General features: G+C 37.5%; 1 protein-coding gene across 6 annotated transcripts in view; it reads right to left on the bottom strand.

Annotated features, from left to right (window-relative positions):
• The window catches only part of rasgrp3 (RAS guanyl releasing protein 3 (calcium and DAG-regulated)), a 53523-nt gene that overhangs the window by 27853 nt on the left and 13182 nt on the right, over window positions 1-12488 (bottom strand). Inside the window, exon 1 of one of the 6 annotated variants that reach the window (XM_046071149.1) lies at window positions 7978-8085. The exons of the other annotated variants lie outside the window; for them this stretch is intronic. The gene's annotated coding sequence lies outside the window, so the exon portion shown is untranslated. Of the gene's footprint in view, window positions 1-7977; window positions 8086-12488 lie in introns of those variants that run through there. 6 annotated transcript variants of the gene reach the window in all.

Below are 12488 nucleotides of genomic sequence, written 5' to 3'. Positions count from 1 at the left end.
TTAGAGCCCATATGCTATGTATACATATAATGCTTTTGTGACTCCCGATGGTTTTCCTGATCTTTATGGGGCACTTTATGTGATGTGAGAATTGAAATTATTCCTACACCTGATCATATTTCTAAGCCTAAACCATATCAGGCAACATACTCTACTGTGCAATTTCTTCAGGCTTTTCCTAGCAAAGTGTTGCAGTGCTGCAGTACCGGAGGCTGCAGTTTCACCCTTGTTTACTTTGATACTGCCAACTAGCTGGCTGGCTAAATATGTTACTCTTGACAGCCCCCCGAAGCCAGTTACCCTTACCACAACCATCAACGAGTGTGTGCCTAACCCTAAGTTATTGATTATATGCATGTCAACTGGTTAACCCTACAGCTGTGCGTTAACCTTCTTTGTGTTGCTGTGCATTACCAACCACCACTCCACTAGATGGGGCTGTCACAAAAGAACTACGGTCCCAAGATTGCGTGGGTCCTGAAACTGCAGCCTCCGGTACCGCAGCTACAGTACATAGTATTGGGTCATTGGGTCATCCTGGCTCACTTTCTCTGGCTCTACGCTAGGGCTGAACGATAATAATAATAATAATAATAATAATAATAATAAATTTTATTTGTAGAGCACTTTTCAAAAACAAAAAAGTTACAAAGTGCTTTAACAAGTGTAAAAACAATAAAACACAAAATAAATACATGATAAAAGCAAGAAAACACTTCAGAGACTAAAATACATGTTTAAAATAGATATAAAATATATATAAAATAGAATAAAATAAAATAGGATAAAATAAAGTCAAATAAGCAGGCTATTCCAGAGCCTCAGGGCCCTGACTGCAAACGCTTTGTCCCCTTTAGTTTTCAGTCGAGACTCTGGAACAGACAATAGACCTCTGCCCGAGGATCTCAAGGTACGTGCTGGTGTGTATGGGACTAAATGGTCAGAAATATAACAAGATGAGAGGCCATGAAGAGCTTTAAAAGTGATCAATTAATTTTAAAGTCAATTCTAAAACATACTGAGAGCCAGTGTAATGAAGCTAAAATAGGAGTAATGTGGTCATATTTCTTTGTTCTGGTTAAAAGCCTGGCAGCTGAGTTCTGGACAGTCTGGAGTCGATCAATAGATTTTTGGGTTAAACAGGCGAAAAGGCTGTTGCAATAATCCAGGTGTGATGAAATAAAGGCGTGATTGATTTTTTTTACAATGAGATTATTTCTAAGCTGATAAAAACATGACTGCACAATCTTTGTGGTGTGCTGCTCAAAACCTAAATTACAAAACCAAACCAGACACCAAGATTCTTTGGAACAGACTTAATGTGATTCACTAGGAAACCAGCAGATGGCAGTATTTGTTATCTGCTGGAACCCAATTACCAGGATCTCTATTTTGTCTGAGTTCAGCTGGAGGAAATTATTTGACATCCATTTTTTAACTTCATAGTGTTCATGCAGTCGGTAAGTGAACTCAGCATTTCAGGGTCTGTGTAACTGATGGGCAAGTACATTTGTGTGTCATCAGCGTAGATATGAAAATACTCTAATTGCATTGTTTTAACTAATATTGTGAATTGTATGCGATTCATTTTTAAGCTCTGTACCTTCTGTATTATTCACAACGGACAAGCAGTAAATCAGTGTACACTGTCCATTCTTGTAGGTCAGGCCTGTGTTAGGATGAAATTAGGTGATGCATGAATTATTATTATGAGCAATGGTGGAGAAGAAGCATCGAATTGTGATAATATGAGAAAGATAATTTGAGTCAAGTGATGGCATTAAATAATATCATCAGGCCTACCTACAGACGACAAGAAAAAGTGAGACCAAAACCGAGTTCAACCACCAATCATTGAGTCCTTTTTTCAGTTCAAATCTCCCAGGAGTCCATCTATCTGTATCCCAGTAAGGAAACAAAAAATACAGTTTGAGGTTCAAATCAAAAGTTGGCCAATAAATAAAACGAAGTGACGCCTCTCCTGTTTAATAGACAAGCTTAGTAATTCTCCCCCCACCTTCAATCCTTTAAACTGAAACCTAACATAAACACAAGGTGTCTGCAGATGTTTCTATCCATAACAGGGATATTTTGATCCATGACATGACATTTTTATCCAGAAAGATGATGTTCATATTTGCAGGTTGGATGTTAGACGCTTGGTGATGATGTTTTACCCATGACACTGATGTTTCATTAATCCACTGACATTTGTACACCTGCCAGGGATACTTGTAACCACAACAATGATAGTTCTACTAATAACAAACCAATTTCTTTATGCACAACATTTTTACCATTATATTATAACAACATTACCAGTCATATTCAAAGCTAAAATCCCAACACTGATGGGACGTTCTTGTCTTACCAACATGGCCCATGCCATTAGCAAATCATGTAGAATAACTATAATAATAATAATATAATAATTTATAATCAATATCCAAATCATGCTACCATTTGACTTAAAGCAGCCTTGATCTCACACTTGATTTAATCCTGTGGTTTGTTGAGGTGCTTAGAATATCTGTATCGTAGGATCAAAAGCCAACCACATCATTCAGACAGCTGAATGAGGATCAGCAGTGCATTGTGGGAGAAGGGGACTCTCTGGGTTTGGGCCTTGTTATTGGCTCAGTATGCAATCAGCTGTAATCACCTTGGTGAGGGAAAAAAGACGTCACTGGCCAACACCTAATTTATTATTTGACACTTGTGTCAACCTCAGCAATTATTTTTTCTGTGTTGTCTGTGTGTGTGTACACAGTCGAATGAAAGAAGGCATTGTTTTTTGACTGTAAATGGAATAAGATCTTAAATGGGACTTTGACTAGATGTGGTGATTGCTAATGTGTCTGGTGATTTCAGTATTAACAATAAGTTCTTATTCATAAATAACACTAAGAGCAGAAATAGCGTTTGCCTTAGGAATGATTCCATATATAAATTTATATGAATGCAGTGACCTCATATAACCCCTCTACCAGTCAAAGATGCAGTCATGCGTTTCCTTCAATCATTTATCCCAGAAAAGTTTGCTGCATAATAGTTTGTGTTTTTTACAGCTTGATACCATCAATGTTGCACAAATATCACTATTATGCTCACTAATAATAAGTGGATAACTAGAAGCTGTCCACAACCTAACTGAACAAAATATGGCTACAAGTAATTATCTATATAAAAGCAAAAGCCAAACCCACGCTTTAAAGTATATGGTAATGTATTTGGGAGTGGTTACAGCTACCCATCTGAATTTAAGGCATTGGTTAAGTCTAGTAGATATAAATGCCCCCATGTGTAGGATTTAAACATTTCTGACTAGGTGACTACCTCTGAAAACAGCTGCCAGCTGCAGATTTCAGAGGAATTCAAAACAATGAGCTGAAAGACACTAAAACTGCTTCATAGCGCTGAGGAGAACTGCAGAGTTGGTGATGATGATCTCTGGGTTCATCAATATACATTGATATAGACCCCTTTCACAAGCAGTCAACTGAATCATTGCAAAATCTAAAGTTGATAATTGGTGCAGCTTAAAAACAAAGTGAAAAATACCTGAACATTTGACCACCTGGAAAACCACATTGTGGGTTCACCCCAGGGTGGTGCACTTGCAGGCGTGCGTTTCAAAGAATAACACCATGCCACTGTTGTGAACAAATTCTCCACTGTCTTTGTTGACGCTGCAGTGGTAACAATGTATGAGATGAGAGTATCATCAGGATCAGCAAACCAATGATAAAGTGACTGTCATTTTAAAATACGATGATTAATGACTACTGCAGTTTTCAATTACATGAACCGTGATCTTTGTCTTAATAAAGCTCCACCCTGTCTTTTTCTCAGTTTCACAGGGCAGCCAATCACCATACACTAGCTGTGCTGTCTTGAATAGTGTATCAGCATACAGCTGGCCAACCAAAACAGAAAGCAAAAGGACTGCTACTGACCGTACTTGCCAGGGCAACTCGTTGACTCACAAATTGTGGTGGAAGAGGTACTGAGATCCTTCCATTCAAAGTGTTACTCAAGTAAAAGTATATTCAGCTAAATGTACCTAAAGCAGTGGTTTTCAAAGTGGGTTGTTTGAGAGGGTTGCCGCAAAAAGGGACATTTATTTTCACTACAATTCCATCCATACAGTCACACAATGACAAACTACTGTATTTTGGTCATTGGTTTCATACAAATTCTGTAAAGAAATGTCTAAAAGCAAAACTCTTATCAAATGGGGGTCCATGGTCTAATTTGTGTCAGTTTAGGGGTCCTTGATGTGAAAAAGTTTGAGAACCACTGACTCATGGAGGACAAATAGAGCAGCCTCTGTCAATGTTATATATGTGTGTTAAATATTTTTTGTTCTTACGTATTATATTACTATTTCAGATGTATTAAGCAATATTTCATTGTTTGTTAACATTTAATGTGTAGCTGGTTGAGGTGGAGCTATTTTTATTTTTGATTTTTATACACATAGGATGTTATCAGTTGACTGACTGAAATGTAATCACTCACTATTTTGATAATCAGTTCATTCAGTGCAATCATTCTCTGGTTCCAGCTTTTCCAATATGAGGATTTGCTGCTTTTCTTTCTTTATATAATTGTAAACTAATTATTTTGGGGTTTTGGACGGCTGTTCACAACATAAGACGTTTGAAGACAACACCTTATGCCATAAGAAACATACATTTTTCCATAGACCAAATGACTAATCAATGAATTAACATTTACTTTTGCTCATTTAGCTGACACTTTTTAGAAAAGCGACTTTCATTTGAGGAACAACATACAAGGAAGCCAGGACAGCTGAATATAATTATGCTTAATATCCCATTGACCAAAAAGCCTTGACCAGTTCTGAAAACATTTCAGAATCATCATCATCACAGCTGACATACAATGAGATATACAACTGTGACAGTGACCACAAACTCTGGAAGTGGCTTTGACCACACTTGTTTGTGGCAAATTCCATTTCAACAAAATTCAATCAATTCACTTTATTGCTGACTTAAAGTCCATAGTACAACCATAAGCAATTGGTTGTTAAGACTAATCTATTATGTATACCATGTGTCTGACACCAGGGTAAAACTAGAGGATTTCACAGAACATAGCATAAAAACAGTGTAGTCAGGTTACTGTGAGAATGATTACAAAAGGCCAGCTGCTAATTAGCAGAGTATGTCTCGTGTCTTATAAATGAGTGTTCGTAAAAAAAATCTATTTATATTTGAGGGATGAGTTTTTCTCTCCTTTGTTGTTAAAATGTAATCTTCCTCACTGGCCTTGCTAGGTGCTTGTGAGGGATTTGTCTCTATGATAACATGTCCTTGGTGAATCTATCTGAAGGGATTTTTGTCTTTTTAATGCAAGAAAAAAAACTGTTTTGAGAACATGTTTCTTACACTGCAATCAAAAATCAAGTTGGTAATTTAAAACAAACAGGCCTTTTTTTCTGTCACTAAAAGTTTTGATTGCTAAGCTGTCCTCTTTAATTACAGGTCAAAAAGTTTTCCTTGTAAAGTCAGAAAGTTAATGCAGATTAATTAGTTTTGCGAGTCAAAAGATCGAGATAAGAGTTTCTATTGGTTTCACCCACCAATCATGGGATTGGATCCACCGAATGGCCACACTCACAATCCCTTCGCTCCGTTGCTGTCTGTCTGCGGTCTGCTAGTTCCAGCCACCAAAACTGACTTCTCAACCGTGTTTGTACCTTTTGTCATATACCAGACGAATAATATTACTTGCTGTGTGATTTATTATAACAGACCATCCAAGACGCCTGTGCTCCAGTTTTTTCGGTGAGTAAAATTCTAGTATTTTTTTTTATGTGATTATATATATTTATGCAATTATTAGCAGGTATCAGTTTCTGCATAAATAGCATGTTGGGTTAGCTTGTTAACTAGCTAATTAGCCAGCTTTGAGCAATGCCAAGCTGTGTTAGTGATGCTAACTTAATGGGAGTGTAAGCAGAGCACTCATTGCTGGGGGTGGCTGCCGATGTTATGCCAAGCCCTGCATGCACTTCCAAGTACTATTTAAAAACGATGTGCTATTCTTTGAAGGGTTCATCAATGGTGATAAATGATTAGAAGTATATATTTTATTAATGTTCAGACTCATCAGTATTTCATTACACTTTTTAGAAGTAGCATTCCTGGATATTAAGCAAAACTAAACCGCATTTTATCAATGTGCAAGTGTCTGAAAAGGACCTTAAGAGGTGGATGCATTATTTGGCAGAACAGATATTGTAGGCTACCTGCCGAGATTTGCGGGTTAGGGTTGGCAATTAGCAGTTAACTAATTTCTGTGCACAATTTAATTATTAGTACCCTTGAATTTATAATTCGTGCACACAATTTAGCATAATCGCCTACATGCCATTAGTCTTGGGTGTACACTCTTAACATATATTGCTTGGATTTAATACAGTTTTATTTTGATTGCTGATTGAGATATGTGGATATAATTCGGGTTTTGGCTGTTAAACATTGTGTTACCTTTGACATCCCTTAAACCTGCAATAAGTGAACTAATTCAGTAACTTCTCTTCATGAGTTGCTAATAGCCATGTGCAGCATGCCCACAGAACTTATTTGTAAATTTGTAGTTCTACATTACTACAAATTTCAATTCAGTGCCTCTATTCTGTAAAGAGCTTCCAGACAAACATTTTCACATTCACACCTACAAGTAATTTAAAGTCATCAAACCTTGCATGTCTTTCATGTGTGGGAGGAAACCCACACAGACATTCAAACTCCTCATAGCAAGCCCCCCAGCATTACAACATTTCAGAATTTCACAAGAGACGACAACAGCAGAGATCACATATTTAAAGCTAGAGAAATTTCTTGAGTGAATAACATAGCTGACTCGTTGTCCAAGTTTGTTGAAGGGAGATGACTCATTTGTTGGTCTTGATCTTGACTGAATAACAATTGTATTTGGTCTTGGACATTATATAAGAGGTAAGAAGAGAAGTGAATGTGATTTAAATGTTGGTCACGGCTTAAATCAAAGCATAAATATTGTTAGTGCATATGTTTAATATTTGATTTGTGAATGCACCTACATAATTGACACTCTTATCAAAGCAAAATAACAGAGTAATTAAAGCAAGGACAGGCACTTCTGCTTGCTACTGACAGTGTGACGGAGAGATGCCTCACAAACAACAAAAAGGCTATTCTGAAACTTTCAAAGTGTTCTCTTTCACGTTGTCTGCGTGGACATCACGCTACTTTCACGGTGGGTTAAACATGAATGCATTATATGTCATTTTCTACGGGATACACACACTGACACATTCTTCTGTTTTTCTTCCTTTTGATTTCACAGCTCAGCTGCGCATATTACAGTCAGCTGTGCCCGTTAGCATGACTTGTGCTTTTCTGCCTCCACAATGGGTCACTGTGTCTCTGCCTCTGGTTTACGGATGCGTCATTGTGTGCTTAGTCCAGTGACATACACGTATGTGCGCACAGACACATTCAGACAGAACACATAATGCAAATGCAAACATGTACACCTGCGCACAAACACACAGACACACACACAGACACACATTGCACTGCTCTTAAAAGCCCTGCCACACACTGAGTTCACAAAATACCAATTTAACAAAGTTAGACAGCAGATACAACTGTAATATTATATTAACATTAATATTCTGCTTTGGCAACATTGTTTACCAAAACAGACACGCCAATAAAGCATACTGAATTGAACTAAAATATCCCATCTTTGACTTGTACTTTTTACCACAGCCCAACACTGTCTTAATTACACAAAATGAAGCCATAGCTGAACTCCTTGCTAAAACAGTAATGTTGTTCCTTCCCTTAGCAGGGCAACAAACAGGCTTGAAATCTTGTTCTTGTTGACACGATAACTAGCAATTATAAAAACCACACAAACTACACAATCTACATTTCACAAGCAATCAAACCTTACCCCCTAACCAGCATCGACACAGCAACCATCCGGGCTAAAGATCCGTCCCGTCACTGAGATAACTGTAACTGCTGGATGCTGCAAGCTGCTACTGGCTGTCAAGCAGAGAGACTCCCATGGTGGAGCATATACTACGCTATGACCTCCTCCTCCTTCTCCTCCTCCTCCTCCTCCTCCTCTTGTTGGTAAACACAGCAGCCTGGAGCAGCTGCAGTCCTGCCATGTGACATTACCCACACACACACACACACAAACACATCAGGTTTATTACATTTGTGAGAGCTGTCCACTGATTACACTTAAACCTCGCCTTAATTTTAACTGCTGCTATGTGCTTAAATCCTAACTTGCACACTTGCACAGACAAGGAATGCCAAAAAATCAAGGTTTGAAATTGATTAAACTAAAGCTGAGCTGAGAAGTTTGCTCTTAAAGATCCAATCAGTATTTTTTTGATCATTTCATTATGTATATATTTGAGTTTTCATGTGTGAAAAGACAGAACATACTTTTAAGTGGTAGGGGGTTCAAATAAGTTAAAGTTTAAGTATGAGTCTACTTCACCAGTTTACTGACAGACGAGGTGAGGAAGGAGGGAAATAACTGGAGTAAGAACTGGAGTTCGAGGCGAGTTCAGTCATAGGCTGCAGCTGAACACAGACTCCAACACGCACAGTGGTGCTTCTGTTGCATTATCTTACAGCTAACGTCTGTACAGTTGGTGCATTTTATCTTTGTGAACAAACGCAGAGAAATTCACAGAAATGATGCAAGGGAAAAAAGTAATTTTGCTTCTGTCTGAAAACACCTTGAGCAAACAGCTGCCTATTATCCAACAGATATGGAGTAATGTTTCTATCGTCCTTATGAAGTCCACTGATCAGCTTTATTTTACCTCAAAGTACCATTGAGGAGATATCCTCACTTCCAATGGTGTTGAGATGTAAAACAGTACTTGCATACAAAAAAGCAAACAATAAAAATAACAGTGTACAATAGCTGAAAGTTAAAATATATAATATGCACTGTTCTTTTAGCTCATTCTCACTTCACCAACTTCTGAGAAAAACATGTGCCTCTTTAAATTCTCTACTATGTTCACCAGCTAGTAGCTAACATTTTCTGCCTGCTCTTTGCTGCAGGGCATGTAGTGCACAGAACCTTTTCACTGAAAACAGCTGCCTGCTGCTTCTGCAGTTTATGCGCTATAATACCAATAATAATACCAATACAAAACAAGCAAAAACTGAATTTAGAACTAAACTGCAGAGTTGGTGATAATTCTCTGTGCGTTCATTACTAGCAACACATTACATATAGTTTAATCTAATATTTATTGATTATAGCAGCTTTAGTATCTGACCTTACCAGCATCTCTAGGAAATCTAGTAAAGATTGAAGAAAGCAGGGTTCCTCCTTTGAAACAAAAAAGTAAATACTGTATAATTTCAGCCAATAAAAAGATATTTATTTCTGTCAAAGCAAAGGTACAAATTAAAGATAAAATCTATGCAACAAATATAATGCTTTTAAGTGACCATGTGCTGACAATGTAAAATGTATCACAGATTTTTTCATAGTAATTACATTTATGCCTCAATTATAACAAATGTTGCACCTTTTGACAGTGCACACCGGAGCTTCTTTAAACGGTAAATCAGATTGTCAGTGCCGTTCTCACAGGGATGCCAGTGCAAGCAGACACACTGAACAGGTAGTGTGTTAGCAATGGAAATGATGCTCAGAGCAGACAGAGTCATGTGTACTGCTGCAGACAGATGTTGCATCAACCTTGGTTTCAGACAGCTGGTAGGACGGCTTAAACAGATGGCCTCTGAGTTTATGACTGTGTGTGTGTGTGTGTGTGTGTGTGTGTGTGAGAGAGAGAGAGAGAGAGAGAGAGAGAGAGAGAGTGTCCACAGCCACTCATATGTTCTGTTTCATCAGCGAGTGCATTACCACCACAGCCTGGTTAGTTATTCTTGTTAATCCTGTCTACTGAACCTCATTAGCTTCTAAAAAGATGTAATTAAAGTAAAAAAGTGATAGTCACAAACATACACATTGTAAATAGTAAATGGACAGCAATAGAGTTTCTAGTCTTCCAACCACTCAATTCAGATACATTCAATGATGGCAGAGGCTGCCGTGCAAGGTGCCATCTGCGCATCAGAAAGAAACTAAACATTAACACACACTCAATTTGATGTTCAGCATCTTGCCCAGGGACACTTCAGCTTGCAAACTGGAGGAGATCAAATTGCCGATCTTCCAGTTGGTGGGTGACCCGCTCTTCCTGTAAGCCACAGCTGCTCCTACAAAGCCACACACACCCTCTCTCTCTTTCTTCTCACCCCCTGATGTGGTCTGAGATAAGGTTTGCTAGTCACTTGTCATAAAAGCTCAAAGTGAGTCCTGAGGAAGTAACACTGATATTCCTTCTTTCTCCAAGTCTGAATGAATGTGAATAATTTATCTAACCAGTCAGCTAACATAAATCAGCAAACGTCTTGATGTTTAACCCAACTTGTACATGAAATGAGCATGTTAGTAACTCACAGAACTGACCTCTTGCTTAATATGTAACAACACTACAAAAGGGAAGAATAGCTTTAAATACAACCATGGTAAACTGTGTTGTTTAACCTTAGGCCAGAGTACTAAACGTTTTCAAATGGTTCAGAATGCTGCAGCTACTACTAAAGCTAGTACTTTAATAAGAGAAACGATGAAATAACCAAATATCTGAATTAAGGATAATCAGCACTCTAACAATCAGTAATCCAGCAAACCTTTCTCAACACAAGTTGTTTTGATGTTCAACACAACTTTTATATTTGTATGAAGTGATAAAGTTATTAATTTACAAAAAGAACCTCCTGAAACAAGATTGCGCTTTTTCTAAACTTAAATTAATGATATAAGAAATCTACTCCACATCTGTGAGTTGAATGATGACCATACTTAAACTCACCTCTTGGAATGTACGAGGGAATTGTTCGAGGGAAAGGACGTTTTTTACCACCAAAATATTCTACAAGCATTGTTTTACTACAGGAGATTCACTTATCCAAGACAGCAGATAAACTCACCTCACCACAGTTTCCTCACTCGTACTCAGTCTGCTGTAACTCCAAACAAAGAGCTGCCACCATTATGATAAACAAAAAAACACACTTCAATCATAATACCACTACTGTGGATCCAGAGGTCAATTTATTGCATAACATAATATAACATTTCTATTCAAAATGCCAATTTATGCATCGCTAATATCCATCCCTCCTTTTTTTATGCTTTCTTCACCTCACTCTCTGCTCACTCAGACACAGCTCTTACATAATAGGAGAGAACTTGGTATGTAACCCAGCACGTATAGGCTCAGTACGGCAGGAAGTCACTGTACTGAAATTAGCAGACACCAGTGGCGGTTCTAGACCAATTTTATTGCGGGGGCCAGGCTGGGGCCAGTGGTTTTGTCAGAGGGGCCCATTTAATCCATGACAAAAGAGAAAAAGGCAATGTTCAAGCTTTCAAAATGTGCTGTTTAGTATATAATGTAATGTTTTAGTAACTTACATTAGTTACGTTATTTGTTTCAGTAACAGGATCTTTTCAGTAACTTAGTTATAGTTTTATTAAATTACATTATACAAAAAGAAAACATTCCTGTTAACTTCAGCTCAAGTTACAGAACATTCTTTGATGAATACTTTGGAAGGCTTAATGAGCAGTTTAAGCTCTAGTGTACTAGACATTCTCTGGATCCCTGTTTGTATTTTGTATTCCACTATAACTTTTGCTAGGAAACAAGAAACACCACCATATTCACCCCTGTTATTAGTCATGATGTGAAATATACACAAAACAAAATACTTGATAGTAGGCCATCATCTGTGCATTATGGAGTGGAATACATATTTAGGCAGACTGCATGTCCAGATAGGACCAGTAGGCTACTGTTATCTCTTTTTGTGTATGAAAAGAGCTGTTTAAATGCAATGCATTATTAAATTGTTATGTTAATATTTTACCCTTTAAGGAGGAGGAATTTCCAGTAATCTCCAAACTATCCATGCAATGGAAACATGGATTACAAGGACAAAATATTGTCTACAATGCTGCATTCAGTTTAATGTACATTTCGTCGCAAGGAAGATATATTACTATGATCACTGTAGACCAGGGCTGTTCAATTACAGATTCGATTGGGCCAGATTTTAAAACCAGGACACAGAGATGGGACATTTTCTCACGAGTTGGGATCATTAGGATTTTATTGACACACTTATATTGGTACTCCTTATTGGTTCAAGTTCTTTATCGATGCTCTTATCAGTCCTATTTATTACTAAATAACTGAATATATTATTTTAAAAAATAATGTAACATTTTTATTAACAAAATGTTGTTTCTAGAGCAGCAATAGGATTTACAACAGCAAAGTAACTAATAGCTCATTGGAAACATATCTAACATGTCAGTAAAATAAATCCTATTCCTGACGTCAA

Source organism: Micropterus dolomieu, linkage group LG15, assembly GCF_021292245.1.
Source record: "Micropterus dolomieu isolate WLL.071019.BEF.003 ecotype Adirondacks linkage group LG15, ASM2129224v1, whole genome shotgun sequence".
NCBI lineage: Eukaryota > Metazoa > Chordata > Actinopteri > Centrarchiformes > Centrarchidae > Micropterus > Micropterus dolomieu.
The sequence above is the reverse complement of the archived record's forward strand: the minus strand, read 5'-3'. Positions and strand labels throughout refer to the sequence as shown.